Source organism: Phocoena sinus, chromosome 19, assembly GCF_008692025.1.
Source record: "Phocoena sinus isolate mPhoSin1 chromosome 19, mPhoSin1.pri, whole genome shotgun sequence".
Lineage (NCBI taxonomy): Eukaryota > Metazoa > Chordata > Mammalia > Artiodactyla > Phocoenidae > Phocoena > Phocoena sinus.
Genome location: NC_045781.1, coordinates 48,170,419 through 48,186,682, shown reverse-complemented (window position 1 = coordinate 48,186,682; position 16,264 = coordinate 48,170,419). Strand labels below are relative to the sequence as shown.

At 36.7% G+C, this 16,264-nt stretch overlaps 1 long non-coding RNA gene across 1 annotated transcript; it reads left to right on the top strand.

Moving 5' to 3' along the window:
- Nucleotides 1–4,150: 4,150 nt before the first annotated feature.
- Nucleotides 4,151–15,584, top strand: LOC116744185. Its single transcript, XR_004346982.1, has 5 exons — nucleotides 4,151–4,228; nucleotides 5,704–5,790; nucleotides 11,250–11,408; nucleotides 13,421–13,534; nucleotides 14,070–15,584. It is a non-coding gene; the product is annotated as an uncharacterized LOC116744185 (long non-coding RNA).
- Nucleotides 15,585–16,264: the final 680 nt, after the last annotated feature.

Sequence of the window (16,264 nt, the reverse complement as noted above, 5' to 3'; positions counted from 1 at the left end):
GACAAAACACTGAAACTCACTGAATAATCCGTACATCGACATCTCTGAGAGGATCCTATAGAACCTCCTGTTTTGTGAACAAGACATAAAATATCTGTAGAACTTACCTAAAATTACCTAAACCAAGTTCTAATTTACTCTTTACTTAGCTAAAAAAAAAAAAAAGTTGGAAAAATCCATAGATTCTCTGCATTTCGGTAGACTTAACTGCTTTTAATCTGATATTTGTATTGTCAAAAGCAACTATATTTGAAATCATTTTATAACTGCAGCACATTTTCATCACTGTAAAAACTCATACCTCTTTTGGAAACTCTGGTTTCTACTGTTTTCTAACAGCTATTTTGCAACCTACTCTACAATTGATTTCTCCCAGTCATGGCAATCTACTGGTTCAAAACTCCCAAGGCTAAATTTCTAAATTTATTTTATAATTACTCTTAGTTGTGCTACAGTAGAGATGGTAAGGGAAAGTCATAGGGTAATTACCGAGAGTACAAGTAGCTGGATCTTTGGGCTGGGTCGGGTGTGTGTGTGTGTATGTATTCACGTGCTCCTTGCCTTTCTGCAGCTATGGTTTGGGCAAGGTAATTAACCTCTGTGTATCTATCTCTTTTTCCAGAATCTCTAAAATGCTTCTTTGAGAGTTAAATGTTATAGGTTTTACATGTTAATCACTTGGTACGGTGCCTAGCATGGAGGAGACTGCAGTTGGTCGCTAGCATTGAATTGTATGCTGTGTCAGCCCAAGAAAGTAAAACCTTACCATCCAGTGCCAAATTGGATTATATATATATATATATATATATACACACACACATACATATATATACATACATTATACATTTTATCATTATTGAAAGAGGATAACTTGGAACGGTTTAGGTATTTCTACTTCCTATATTTTTAAATAAAAATTTTAAAAATTCATGAAAGTGCATAATTGATCTCATTGTTTAATCATGGAATATATAATCTAAACAAACAAAATAATATCAATACAAAGAACACCATGGAGCAGATAGCACGGTCTTACTGGACCACCAAAGCAGAGGGAGAAAATACAGAGTCATATAAAAGCTAAAGCTTACCTGCCCAGGGTCCAGAGCAGACACGGCAAAATTGATAATGTCCCTCTTTTCGGATATGTGGAATGATCTTATGGGCAGCACGCAGTTCAGGCAGCCACCATCTTAACAAGAAACGCATAAGGGGTGAGTCCTATTTTTATCACCCCCATTCTAATGTAATGTTATAAGAGGGGCTCATAAAAACATAGAGAATGTTAATGAATCTGTTTCCTCCGAATAAAAACAATAAAGCATAAAACCAACAAGTAGTAGTTATGTGAACTTTTTTGTTGTTGTTTACTAAAACATATTTAGAAAAATATACCTAAAATGAGTAGTCAATATAACAAAGGAAGAAGACTGGGAAATAAGGGGGATAGTGAGCTGATTTTTAAAATCTGATTTAAAAGAATAATTTTTACCACAATAGAGGATAATTTGAAGCAACAGAGCCTCAGTAAAATGCATATTAATCAAATACAGAACTGAAATGTGCCTATAAATTTTTAAGTAGTGCAGAAGGAACTTAATAGTCAAAGATACAAAGTAAATTCCTAAATATTGCACTTTTATCTCACTTTCAAGTTCTGAAAGCAATTCTTGTAAAATATATTTTGATTTAAATAAATTCAGAATACAATGTCTTCGAAACACGCATTTTTACAACATATTTATCTGGTTGCTAAACGCAAAAAGCATGGAAAAGCATGGAAACAGAGAGCCTACCAAACTCAAGTAAAATAAATTATACACTCATTTGCAAATATAGAATCGTAGAATATTGGAACTAAAAACCTTTTTAAGGGTTAACTGACCCAACCTTGCCTTTAGTTTTTATCTTTGTACTAATATGTTCCCTTTAACCATTTATATTTTTATCTTATATATAAGAGACATATATTCTCATGAGAATATATATGTATACATATAAGAATATATATTTATAGAAATCACCTGGTTTTTTTTAATTGGATGATATAAGTTAATGTCTTTTTTCCCTCTTTTGCGTATTAAAATGAGAGAAAAATCAACTGACTCGGCCAAGCATGTAGTCACAATCAATCAGAAATTAGGAGAAATCCCTGTGGCCCGGGATCTCTCGTGCTGTGTCTCTTCTGTTGTACATTTCACTCAACAGGAAACTTCAGCCAATTAACTATGCATAGAATCCTTTCATCTATAAAGTCACAAATACTACATAACTCATATGAGTACAAAGAATAAGATACAATTTTCAACGACAAAATACTTACAAGATTATTATATTGGAGTCCATTTTGCCTAAATATATGAAGAAACATGTAAGGGCTGCTAGAAACTTAGGAAAACAGGGTCAGCAACGTAAATTAGAGCAATCACATTTGAATGAGTACTAAGATGAATACTGTAATCCACAATGAAATTGTGTTCCTTGGACCATATTAACATATATATAGCTAATATAGCTAAGTATAGTTTCTTGAGAGAACCTTTGTTTTCCTCCACAGTAACAAATCCTTTGAATCCAGACTTAGGTGAGTGATAAAAATTTAACTGCAACTTGCCCTCTGTGTACATGGCAGACATGTCTTAGGGATAAATCAGATCATAAATGAGAGTAAAACATTGCAGGTTATTCCAGAGACTCCTTTATTATCACTGTTTTCTCTACAAAGTGAAGATTTATAGGTGTATTAAAGGTAGGTCAAGTGATTATTTGTATTTTGAGGTCTTGATTTCACACTTTAAGAAAAAGCAGAATACCATTTTCCAGTATTGTTTCTGATAGGAATGTCTACTTGAAAATTAGCAGTTCCTTTTCGTTTAAATTGAAGTATAGTTGATTTACAATATTGTGTTAGTTTCAGGTGTACAGCAAAGTGATTCAGTTATATATATTTTTTCAGATTTTCCATTATAGGTTATTACAAGAAATTCAATATTGTTCCGTGTGTTAACAGTAAATCCTTGTTACTTATCTATTTTATATATAGTAGTGTGTATATGTTAATCCGAAACTCCCAATTTACCCCCTCCCCCCATCCCCCTTTCCCCTTTGGCAACCATAAGTTTGTTTTTTATGTCTGTGAGTCTCTTTCTGTTTTGTAAATAAACTCATTTGTATTATTTTTTAGATTCCACATAAAAGGAATAAAAACAAAGATAAACAGATGGGACCTAATCAGAAGCGTCTGCACAGCAAAGGAAACCATCAACAAAACAAAAAGACAACCTATGGAATGGGAGAAAAATATGTGCAAATGATGCAACCAACAAGGGGTTAATTTCCAAAATATACAATAACGAAAAAACAACCCAATCAAATAATGGGCAGTAAACCTAAATAGACATTTCTCCAAAGAAGATATACAGATGGCCAACAGGTACGTGAAAAAAGATGCTCAACATCGCTAACTGTTAGAGAAATGCAAACCAAAAACCACAATGAGGTATCAGTTCACACAGATCAGATTGGCTATCAAAAAGTCTATGAATAATAAATGCTGGAGAGAGTGTGGAGAAAAGGGAACCCTCCTACACTGTTGGTGAGAATGTAAACTGGTGCAGCCACTATGCAAAACAGTACGGAGGTTCCTTAAAAATCTAAAAATAGAAGCTACCATATGATCCAGCAGTGCTACTCCTGGGCATATATCTGGAAAAGACAGGAAGTCTAATTCAAAAAGATATATTCACCCCAATATTCGTAGCTGCGGAAGCAATCTAAAAATGAATGGATAAAGAAGATGTGATACACACACACACACACACACACAATGTAATATTACTCAGGCATAAAAAAGAATGAAATGATGCCACTTGCAGCAACATGGATGGACCTAGAGATTATCATACTAAGTAAAACAAATCAGAGAAAACAGTTACTTTTAAGAATACTAGGCACAGCTTAAAACGTTTCATGAAAGGAGCAAAATTTATGGGGGGATATATCTTAATGAGCCAACTTCTAGGAACGAGCAGGTTCAGCAGAACTGTCAGAAATCTGCCACTAAGCTCGATGCGTGGTGTCCTCCCAGTTCAAGTCATTTTATAGTTTGTTTCTTTGAGAATATTTTCATACCATCATTCTTGTTTACTTGCAGTGATCACCATTTCAGATGCATCGAAGCAGTTCTTCTTTCACAGGCTACCCTTGGTGAAATTGATCCAACCAGCAGGTAGTATACCAATTAAAAAGCTTATTTATAGTAAATATATTTGCAGTCTCTCTCTGCAGTTGCATTGTGTCTTCTGTAATTTACAATGTATCAGACTTTTAACTCCAGCTTCCTATAATAAAACTTTGGGGTTACTTATTTTAAGAGATGACTTTTTTTATTGCTTGCATAGCTGTAGACTCATTGAATAGTAGATTCAGGGGAAAAGGCCTTTATTGTAGGCTGTCAATATAGGGGCCTCTTGCAACACATATCTATTTAAGTATCTATTCATTAAAACTAAATAATGCTAAATATTCCGTTTTTTAGTTCAGTAGCCATCTTTCAATGTGCAATAGCCACATGTAGCCTGTGGCTGTTATATTGGACAGGATAGACAGAAGAACATTTAGATCGTCACAGAAAGTTCTATTCAACAGGCCTGTAGATTCTGTTATTCCTAGATGAGATCCCAAGAGATATGGATATCAAAGAGTTAAAATTCTCATTTTTCACATGTAGCTCTTTGTCCAGAGACATCAAATGACTTAGCTAAGCTCACGTCAATTAAATCACTAAGTTTAAAAGGAATCTCTGTGTAAGTGTGAGTGGATATTCTTGAATGTGGTTATCGTGGTTGGGGATTGTCAAAAGTCTTAAAATTGGATTTAGATATGTGTTGATGATTTTTAAAATTTTTCTGAAATGCACTGGGGTATAATTTACATAAGTAAATACATCCCTTTTAAGTATAGATTTTCATGAATTAAAATGTGTATACACTAATATAAGTACCAACATCTCAAGATACAGAACATTTCATCACCTCAAGAGGTTGCCTTGAGACCCTTTCCAAATATCACTAATCTGCTGTCAGGACATATTAGATCTCTCTTTTCTAGAGTTCAAAAGAGTAGTCATGTATACTTAATGTACTCTTTCCTGTTGGGTTTACATCCTGTATACTTGCTAAACTCACTTTTTTTTCAGTAGCTTTTTATGAAAATTCTTTAGAAAGTTCTACATAGATGATCATACCGTTTGTAAAGACAATTTTATTTCTTCATTTTTAACAGTATGCATTTTATTTCTTTATCTAGCCATTAGTTCCTTGGCTAGAAGCTCCAGAATAACACTGAATAGAAATGATAAGAATGAACATCTTGTATTGTTCCTGAAGTTAGAAGGAACTAGCCAGTCATTCATCATTAAGCATGAACTTAATCCCTAGGTTATCTATCCATCAGTCATAGGAATTTGACCTTATGCAGTTGTGGGAGCTGGTCAAGCAGTGTCTTTAAAAAGGCTGTTGTCTTTGTATCTGATGCTAGATGTTAAGTCAACAGGGCAGGGAGTTAAAGAGGGAAGCTGAACGTAAGATGGGGTGATGATGGACAAAATGGAACCCACAAACATGAGCTGGAACCTATGAGACTAGATTGGAACCTGTGTATGTTTGCATTGTCTTCAACCTTGATGATGCGGGTGTCTTTCAGGAGAAGCTGGTGCCCTCTGAGCTAAACAGGCTTCGAGCCCCCAAATCAGAGAAACTGAAAGAGGATCTGGCAGAAGAACAACTGCAGGTATGGCTGCTGCCCTATGAATAGAAAGACCCAAATTCCCTCTAAGCACTGCTATCACTGCATCCCACACATTTTTATAAGTTGTATTTTCTTTTTCATTTAGTTCAATTTTAATTTCTCTTGTGATTTCTTCTTTGACCCATGTGTTGAGAAGTATCTTTTTTTTTTTAATAAATTTTAAATTTTTATTTTTGGCTGCACTGGGTCTTCGTTGCTGGGCGTGGGCTTTCTCTAGTTGCAGAGAGCAGGGGCTACTCTTCCTTGCGGGGCACGGGCTTCTCATTGCAATGGCTTCTCGTTGCGGAGCACAGGCTCTAGGCGCGGGCTTCAGTAGTTGTGGCATGCACCGTCAGTAGTTGTGTGTGCATGGGCTTAGTTGCTCTGCAGCATGTGGGATCTTCCCTGACCAGGGCTTGAACCTGTGTCCCCTGCATTGGCAGACAGATTCTTTTTTTTTTTTTAACATCTTTATTGGGGTATAATTGCTTTACAATGGTGTGTTAGTTTCTGCTTTATAACAAAGTGAATCAGTGATACATATACATATGTTCCCATATGTCTTCCCTCTTGCATCTCCCTCCCTCCCACTCTCCCCATCCCACCCCTCCAGGCTGTCACAAAGCACCGAGCTAATATCCTGTGCCTTGCGGCTGCTTCCCCCTAGCTATCTACCTTACTACGTTTGTTAGTGTGTATATGTCCATGACTCTCTCTCACCCTGTCAAAGCTCACCCTTCCCCCTCCCCATATCCTCAAGTCCGTTCTCCAGTAGGTCTGCGTCTTTATTCCTGTCTTACCCCTAGGTTATTCATGACATTTTTTTTTCTTAAATTCCATATATATGTGTTAGCATACGGTATTTGTCTTTTTCTTTCTGACTTACTTCACTCTGAATGACAGACTCTAGGTCTATCCATCTCATTACAAATAGCTCAGTTTCATTTCTTTTTAAGGCTGAGTAATATTCCATTGTATATATGTGCCACATCTTCTTTATCCATTCATCCGATGATGGGCGCTTAGGTTGTTTCCATCTCCGGGCTATCGTAAATAGAGCTGGCAGGCAGATTCTTAAACACTGTGCCACCAGGGAAGCCCGAGAAGTATCTTTTTTAATCTCCAAGTGTTTGGAGATTTTTTTCAGCTGTCTATCTGTTACTGATTCCTAGTTTAATTCCATCATAGTCAGAGAGCAGACATTGTGTGGCTTCTTTCAAAGTTGTTAAGGAGTGTTATGGCCCAGAATGTGGTCTGTCCTGTGAATGCTGCTGTGAGCTCGAGGAGAATGTGATGTCTACTGTTGATGGATGAAGCTGTCTGTAGGCTACATTATATCCATTTGATTGATGGTGTGTTGAGTTTAGTATGTCCTTATTAATTTTCTGCCTGCTGGATCTGTCCATTTCTGCTACAGGGATGCTGAAGTCTCCACCTCTAACAGTGGATTCATCTATTGCTCCTTGTAGTTCTATCAGCTTTTGCCTCATGTAGTTTGATTTTCTGTTGTGGGCACATAAACATTAAGGATTGTTATGTCTTCTTTATCATGGAATGCCACTCTTCATCCCTGATCACTTTCCTTGCTTTAAAGTCTCCTCTGAAATTAATTATTCCTGCTTTCTTTTGATTCTTATATCTTTCTCCATTCATTTACTTTTAATCTATATCTAATCTAATGTATATTTAAAACAGGTCACAGACAACATATAGTTGAGTCTTGTTTTTTGATCCACTTTGACAATGTGTCTCTTGATGAATGTATTTAGACCGTTGACATTTAAAGTGATTATGATATAGTTGGATAACCTCTACCATATTTGTTATTGTTTTCTACGTGTTGTCCTGTACTGTGTTCCTATTTTTAGCTTCCATCCTTTTTCCTTTTTATATGGTTTCAACTGAGCATTTTATATAATTCCATTTTCTCAGTTATACTATTTTTTTAGAGGTTGCCCTAGAGTTTCCAATATACATTTACAAAAATCCAATTCCACGTTCAAATAACACTATGAACTTCATGAGTAGTGCGAGTACCTTATAATGACAAAATAATCCTAATTCTTTCTCCCTTTCCTTTGTGTTATTGCTGGCATTCATTTCATTCATATACATAAGCATATACGTATATAAGAATACATAATCAAATATGTTGTTGCTATTATTATTTTGAACAAATTTTTATTTTCTTAGATCAATTTAGAATAAAAGTTTTTGAGCAACTATATGCCAATAAAATGGACAACCTAGAAGAAATGGACAAATTCTTAGAAAGGTACAACCTCCCAAGACTGAACCAGGAAGAAATAGAAAATATGAATAGACCAATTGCTGGTACTGAAATTGGATCAGTAGTTTAAAAACTCCCAACAAACAGAAGTCCAGGACTAGGCAGCTTCACAGGTGAATTCTAACAAACATTTAGAGAAAAGTTAACACCTATCCTTCTGAAACTCTTCCAAAAAATTGCAGAGGAAGGAACACTTTCGAACTCATTCAGTGAGGCCACCAGGACCCTGCTACCAACACCAAAGATATCACAAAAAAGAAAATTACAGACCAATATCACTGATGAACATAGAAGCAAAAATCCTCAACAAAATACTAGCAAACTGAATCCAACAGTACATTAAAAGGATCATACACCCTGATCAAATGGGATTTATCCCAGGGATGCAAGGATTTTTCAGTATCCACAAACCAATCAGTGTGATACACCACTTTAACAAACTGAAGAGTAAAAACCATACGATCATCTCAGTAGATGCAGAAAAAGCTTTTAACAAAATTCAACATCCATTTTTGATAAAAACTCTCTAGAAAGCGGACATCGAGGGAACACACCTCAACATAATAAAGGCCATATATGACAGACCTACAGTTAAAATCATGGTCAATGGTGAAAAGTTGAAAGCATTCCCTCTAAGATCAGGAACGAGACAAGGATGCCCACTCTCGCCACTTTTATTCAACACCGTTTTGGAAGTCCTAGCTACAGCAATCAGAGAAGAAGAAAGAATAAAAGGAATCCAAATTGGAAAGGAAGAAGTAAAACTGTCACTGTTTGCAGATGACATGATATACATAGAAAATCCTAAAGATGCTACCAGAAAACTACTAGAGCTCATCAGTGAATTTGGTAAAGTTGCAGGATACAAAATTAATGCACAGAAATCTGTTGCATTTCTACATACTAACAATGAAAGATCAGAAAGAGAAATTAAGGAAACAATCCCATTAACCGTCGCATCAAAAAGAATAAACTACCTAGGAATAAACCTACCTAAGGAGGCAAAAGACCTGTACTCAGAAAACTATAAGACACTGATGAAAGAAATCAAAGATGACACAAACAGATGGAGACATACACCTTGTTCTTGGATTGGAAGAATCAACATTGTGAAAATGACTACACTACCCAAAGCAATCTACAGATTCAGTGCAATCTCTATCAAATTACCAACGGCAATTTTTCACAGAACTAGAACAAGAAATCTTAAAAATTTGTATGGAGACACAAAAGACCCCAAATAGCCAAAGCAATTGTGAGAAAGAAGAACGGAGCTGGAAGAATCAGTTTCCTTGACTTCAGACTATACTACAAAACTACAGTAATCACAGCTGTATGGTACTGGCACAAAAACAGACACATACATCAGTGGAACAGGATAGAAAGCCCAGAAATAAACCCACACGCCTATGGTCAATTAATCTATGACAAAGGAGGCAAGAATATACAGTGGAGAAAAGACAATCTCTTTAATAAGTGGTGCTGGGAAAACTGGACAGCTACATGTAAAAGAATGAAATCAGAACGTTCTCCAATACCATATATAAAAATAAACTCAAAATGGATTAAAGACCTAAACTTAAGAGCAGATACTATAAATATAGACAGAACACTATGACATAAATATAGAAGAAAATACAGACAGAACACTCTGACATAAATCGTGGCCATATTTTTTTGGCCTCAGTTAAAAAATGGGCAGAAGACCTGGGTAGACATTTTTCCAAAGACGACATACAGATGGCTAACAGGCACATGAAAAGATGCACAAATTGCTAGTTATTAGAGAAACGTAACTCAAAACCACGAAAACCACGAGGTATCACCTCTCACCTGTCAGGACAGCTATCATCAAAAAGTCAACAAATAATAAAAGAGAGGGTGTGGGGAAAGGGAACGCTTGTACACTGTTGGGGGGAATGTAAGTTGGTGTAGCCGATATGGAAAACAATATGAAGGTTCCTCAAAAAACTACAAATAGAACTACCATATGATCCAGCAATTCCACTCCTGGGTATATATCCAGAAAAAAAAAAAAACAAAACAGTAATTTGAAAAGATACATGCATCCCAATGTGTGCAGAAGTGTTATTTACAATTACCAAGATATGAAAGCAAGATAAGTGTCCATTAACAGATGAATGGATAAAGAAGAGGTGGTGTTTGTGTGTGTGTGTGTGTGTGTGTGTGTGTGTGTGTGCATATCACTTAGCCTAGAAAAAGAATAAAATTCTACCATTTGCAATAACGTGGATGGACCAGGAGTGTATTATGCTTAGTGAAATAAGTCAGACAGAGAAAGACAAATACTTATGTTATCGCTTATATGTGGAATCTGAAAATAACAAAATAGAAACAGACTTACAGATACAGAGAACAAACTAGTGGTTTCCACGGGGGAGAGAGTAGTAGAGAAGGGCCAAGATAGGATTAGGGGCTTAAGAGGTACAAACTACTATGTATAAAATAAATAACTTAATGGATACATCGCACAGCACAGGGAATATAGCTATTTTATAGTAACTTTAAATGGAGTATAATCTATAAAAATTTTGAATCACTGTTGTACACCTGAAACTAATATTATATATACATCAACTATAGTACAATTAAAAAAAGAAATTACCATCATACAAAGATCCCATTATAGGAATAAAATATAATATATATAGTAATGATATGGATAAAACTTTGAAAATATTGAGCGATATACCATATTTCACTTATTATAAATGTACTTTAATATCTCTGAAATCAAAATACGTCTTACTGTTTGACAATATTTTCTTTTTTAGTGGTAAGTAAAATAATAGTACAACGTTGTTTTCTTAAACAGCCAAATATTATGTTTAGAAAAAAGCAATTGAGAAACAGGGAGATTGTTTTTGTTAGTCACGAAAGAAATGTCTAAATATGTCTAAATAAGATTGCTAAATTATGTATAAGACCGGTTGTCTAAAGGCCAATAAATTACATTATCAATATTTTTTGGTTTACCTCTAACTTTACTGAGCTGTAAACTACTTGCACATTTATCGGTTGTGGGTTGTTAATCAAATATACCGTGACCACAAAGTTACACCTCCAAGCGTTTCAGGTGAGAGTCCAGCAGAATTTTTAAAAAAATGCTCTGACATTGTAAAACAGTAATCAGTACTTTGTCTCTTTCTAGATGCAGCCCCGTAGGTCACCGTGTTTTCTATACCGAGATGCCTTTTGGGTTCAGAGGGATGCCGTGATAACCCTCATCCCCAGCACATCTTCACTGGAGGTTTATTTACAATGTACAATCCAGACACAGCAGGTGCAGCATACTAAAAGGATTTCCTAGGTAGGAAATCAGTGTACGGCAGTCCCAGAAGACCCTCATTTATCTTCCAGCCAGTAAATTCCATCAGTGTGTTTAAAGGAGGACAAAACTGCTTGAGTTGTCCCCCCAAAGCAGGAGCAAACAGTTACAGACCCACTGTTAACCCTTTCTTACCCAGGCATACTAACAAATAATCCTTCCATGAATTATCTAGCCCTTGTTTTGGGTGGCGGTAAATAATACATTTTTTTAAAAAAGCAAAATCATAATTTTTATACAAATATGAAAAGAACACAGACCACAGATGTTTCTATAACTCACAAATTAATTAGCAAGTCACCATTGGTTCAAAGGAGAAGTCAAACACCCAGATATAGGCAATCAGGAATGCCGAAATGAATTTACAAGTAAATGCTAAACTAAGCAACATTTATGGCACAATAATCAATTGCATTCCTCGAGATTAAATCCGTTAGCATTTCTCTAGAAGAATAATTTATGGTACTATATATTTCCTACTACCTACAGAGTTATAAGTTATAAGTAGCTCAAAAATACTGAATTAGAAAACCTGGAAGGGTAAGCTAGACAGAAACCCAGTAATCATTTGTGCAGGCAGGTGTGCATTTCAAAATGTCTCACAGTTTTTCCTGACAGTGGCCACTTTTATCAGGTATTTACCTAGAAGCGGATTTGCTGGATCAGGGGTATTCCAGTGTTCAGGTTTAGCGGATACTGACAGATCTCTCTTTCTCAAGGGATTGTGCCAATTTAGACACTCATCAGCCATGTAAAGTTCTTTATACGCCCTTGAAAATTAGGAAGTTCTGAACCTCAATTCAGATCTACAGAGGGTGAATGTTTAAACGGTCTCCTTTGTAGTTCTCGTGCATCTCAAGTCAGTCTGAGCTCAAGTCCACTGAAGCCAAGGGCAGGAGGGTTGATAAGGGCTGGGTGAGAGGGAGAGCACAGGCGATGTGTGTTTGTTGGATGGAGTTACGCCGAAGGAAAAGTATACTCTCTCTAATCTTTGGGACAGGAGGTTGTTTTCTAACTAAGAACAAAGAACACATCAAAACTGGGCTCCTGCAATCTAACAGGAACTGTAGGGACGCTATCTCCCTTTACATTCTAAGAGCTGGGCTGTAAAACTGCCAAGAGGCTTTTAAAGAGATTTATATCTCAAAGGGGCAGGGAAAAAAAATTGTACCAGTTTTCTAACATACATGTTCTAGAAGAGGGAGGTCTGGTGCCTAGAGTCAAGAGAACCCTGTGCGGAGTTTGGAGAAGCGGAGGGTAACATTAAGGCCCTCTTGGTCTATATATCTAAGTTTCTTCAAAAGCACTAAAGCAGTCGTACAGAGCTGGTGTACATCAGTGAGAACTGTACAGAAAAGGAGACTTGATGGGGGGGGCGGGTGTGCGTGCGCACGTACGTTCAGAGAGATTGATTGATTTACGCTAATTGGTTCATGAGGCTGTTCGGGCTGGCAAGTCTGAAATTTGCAGGGCAGGCTGGAGACCCAGGGAAGAGTTGATGTTGACCTTGGGTCTGAAGGCTGTCTGCTGGCAGAAGCCTCTCTTCTTCAGGGGGACCTCAGTCTTTTCCTCTTAAGGCTTTTAACTGAGTGGGTGAGGCCCACTCACACCATGGAGGATGATCTCCTTTACTCAAATTCCACTGATTTAAAGGTTCACCTCATCCAAAAACTGTCTTCATGGCAGCATCTAGACTGACATTTAACCAGATACCCAGGTGCCGTGACCTAGCCAAGTTGACGCGTGAAATTAATCCTCACAGGCAGTGAGCCTGGTCTCCAGAGGAACGCTCTAAAGGGCTGCACGGGGATTCTGAAAGTGTCTTTCTGAAAAGTAAGTGTTTCTGAGAAACATTCCTCTACTACTTTTATTGAATAAATCAGTTACCTAATGGGGGAAATTCAGATAACTTGACATAAACTAGGGTTCTTGTGAATTTTCATAGTTTCAAAGAAGCATAAGCCATCATCATTTTTCTCTTCTGGGTCATGAAGCTGGCTTTAGAATATATGAATATCAGAAGAGTGCCCTGAGGTAAAGAAGATACCACTTTTTAAGGAAAAGATCCAATTTGGGAAGCAAGAACTGTGCTTTCCGTGGCCGGATAGGTAAGAAGACTCTGACCTTCTGACGATAAGAGTGTATTATTTCTGTCACGGCAGGGGACCCAGCACACAATCTGAGAAGTGAAGAGATTTGCAATTTACATCTTCATTGTGATACAGCAAAAAAAAAATGCGACGTGGAAATACAGCTTTTCTTAGAGTTAGTCTACACACCTACAACCCATGTTAAGAATTAGATGTAGTTAGCCTTAGAAATGATAAGTTGAGATACTGTGTAGTTCTCAGTACTGGGGGAGAGCAGGAGACAGGAGAATAAAATAGAAAGATGCATCCAAGCACTAAATAGAGATGTTAAGAAAACTCCACCTGCGGCAAGCCTGTTATTCACTGATGTGTTGTTGCTGTCTCTCAGATCATTGGATACACCTTAAAATGCAAATTGCTCCTTTCTAGATACTGGCAATTCTTCTCTCTCTTCAGAGGACTGAAGGCAATTTTGGTTTTCTACCCAGGGCCCTGCTTTTTCAACTTCTAAAGTCCTATGTAAAGGTAAAGTTATTTTAATCTACTCCCACAGGTTCCTGCTTCTCCTGGAGCCTTTATTATCCTTTACTATTCGGCTCTGAAGAGTCTACTAACGAACAGCGACTCCTAACAAAAAAGGAAATGAAACCGATCTACGACGCAGATTCATGGAAACGTACTTGATGGCTATTTTATCACTTGTCAAAGATCAACAGTGTGCATAACAATGAATTATTACTCTAGTTTTCAGAGTCCATACCGTATTTTTCGTATCCTACGTCCTCCTGGTTTTTATTATAATTCTTATCGAATGCTGAAGAGTAGCAGAATATACCACCTGAAAAGGGCACTCTGGCATAAGGATTAATTTGAGCTGATGGCAACTGAGAAGCAGCAGCTACAAGAAAAGCTCTCTGCGTTCCCCCATTTGCCGAAAAGCAGGACCTAAATTTGTAAAGGTGTCCTGTCTCCTCTCTACCGGGAAGGACCGAAGTGAGTCACCTGGGACAACTCTAAAGTCTAGACCCTGATGAGCCCAGAGATGGCAGGTGAGGAATCTTTACGACAGAGCTGACTCATCACCCTTATCTTCTATTATTTCCCCACGTATTTACGTTCCCACAGTTTGCTGCCCTGGAAACTCAAAGTCCTTTCCTTTGTCTTATCACTTCTCTAAAAATGTATTGTCCTTTGTTAAGATGCCAAGTAAGCCCAAGTTCTAACCACCCCCTTTGAGTTACTCCTCACCGAGTGCTCCCTTGTATATGGGAGACACACATGTTAATAAACTTCTGTTTTTCTCTTGTGGATCTCTCTTTGCAGGGCCCCAGCCAGAGAACTTAGGAGGGTGCGGGAGAAAGGTTTTGGTCCTTCCCCTACAAGAATAAAGCTTGCTGTTATAAATATTACACTTCTTCCTCCCCTATAATATTTTATAAATGTTACATTCTTTTTCCCCCTACCCACTTAGAATGCGAAATATTTGATTCTTTGAGTTCATAAAAATGCCTAGTTGACCCTATTTCCTAAAACGTTATCAATAGTATGATACTTTATTTTTTTCTGAAATGTTATAAAATTTATAAACTAAATATAGCTTGCAGAATCAAACCTGATTTTAGGTCATAAAACTAAAAGTAATTGAATTTATATATCTATGCATGTATGTAAAATTATGAAGTAAAGCAAGTTAATGATTAAACGGGGGGTCAATGGAAAGAGTGGACTGTGTGATTTCTTGAACTGAATAAGAGGTACCTAGGTTTTTCTTTTATTACTCTTATACTTCAAATACATTATTTATATATACCTATAATATACATTTTGCAAATGTATACAAATATATGTATGTGTACACATATGGTATCTCTATGTAATTGGTAAAGATCAATTGGTGATGGCTGAGTTCTGATTTAGATTGAGCATGGGCTGTTACTCTGCTTTGAGATTATCCCCTTTAGTCATTTTTAGTCGTTGTTTATGTATGTAACTCATGGATTGAATGGCTTTTGAAATAGACTTTCTCCAATGTAATTTAGCTGGGAATAAACATTTTTTGACAATATTATATCCCATTACTTCTCCAAGATCAATCTACTAGAAAGCTTTCTTTAATTATAATTGTGTAAAAGGAAGAGTTTTCCCTTACAGCAGCACTTGCCTAGGAGATATCAAAATGAAAATTATTTCACTAAAATTCTAACCAGCTGGCATTGTTAAAGAATCACCAACTTTCAGTGACCCACGTATGCTAGCCTGGCATTGGACCTGACTGGAGACTCTTTGCTGACAAAGGAGCAATGCGATTTGTTTTAACTAATCATGAACAGACCTATGGATGCATTCCCCTATCTGCTTTCAATCCTTAATCGGAAAGCCCACCATGAAATCCTCCTCCAAACCTTTGAAACCCAGGACTTCCCCCTTGTCTAACTAACTACTCGGGGAAAATTCTTCACTGGTATGTTTTTGAAGCTGACAAATAAACAAACCCAACTTTTTAAATGGTCTTGTTTTGTTTTGTACTGGCTCCAGTGGATTTTGCAGTCCTTTTGAAACCTAGGTTCAGGATATTGATTTAACTTATAGTTTATTTAGATCTGAAAATATGCTCGTGAGAACGAAGCTGAAGTTATATTTCGTCAATATTTTATCTGATAATAACTCTTCTGATGACATTATCTTTTTTCATAATTTCTTAGAACTGTCTTGCGTCTGATGTTTTTATGTCAATACAAAAGCAGAAAC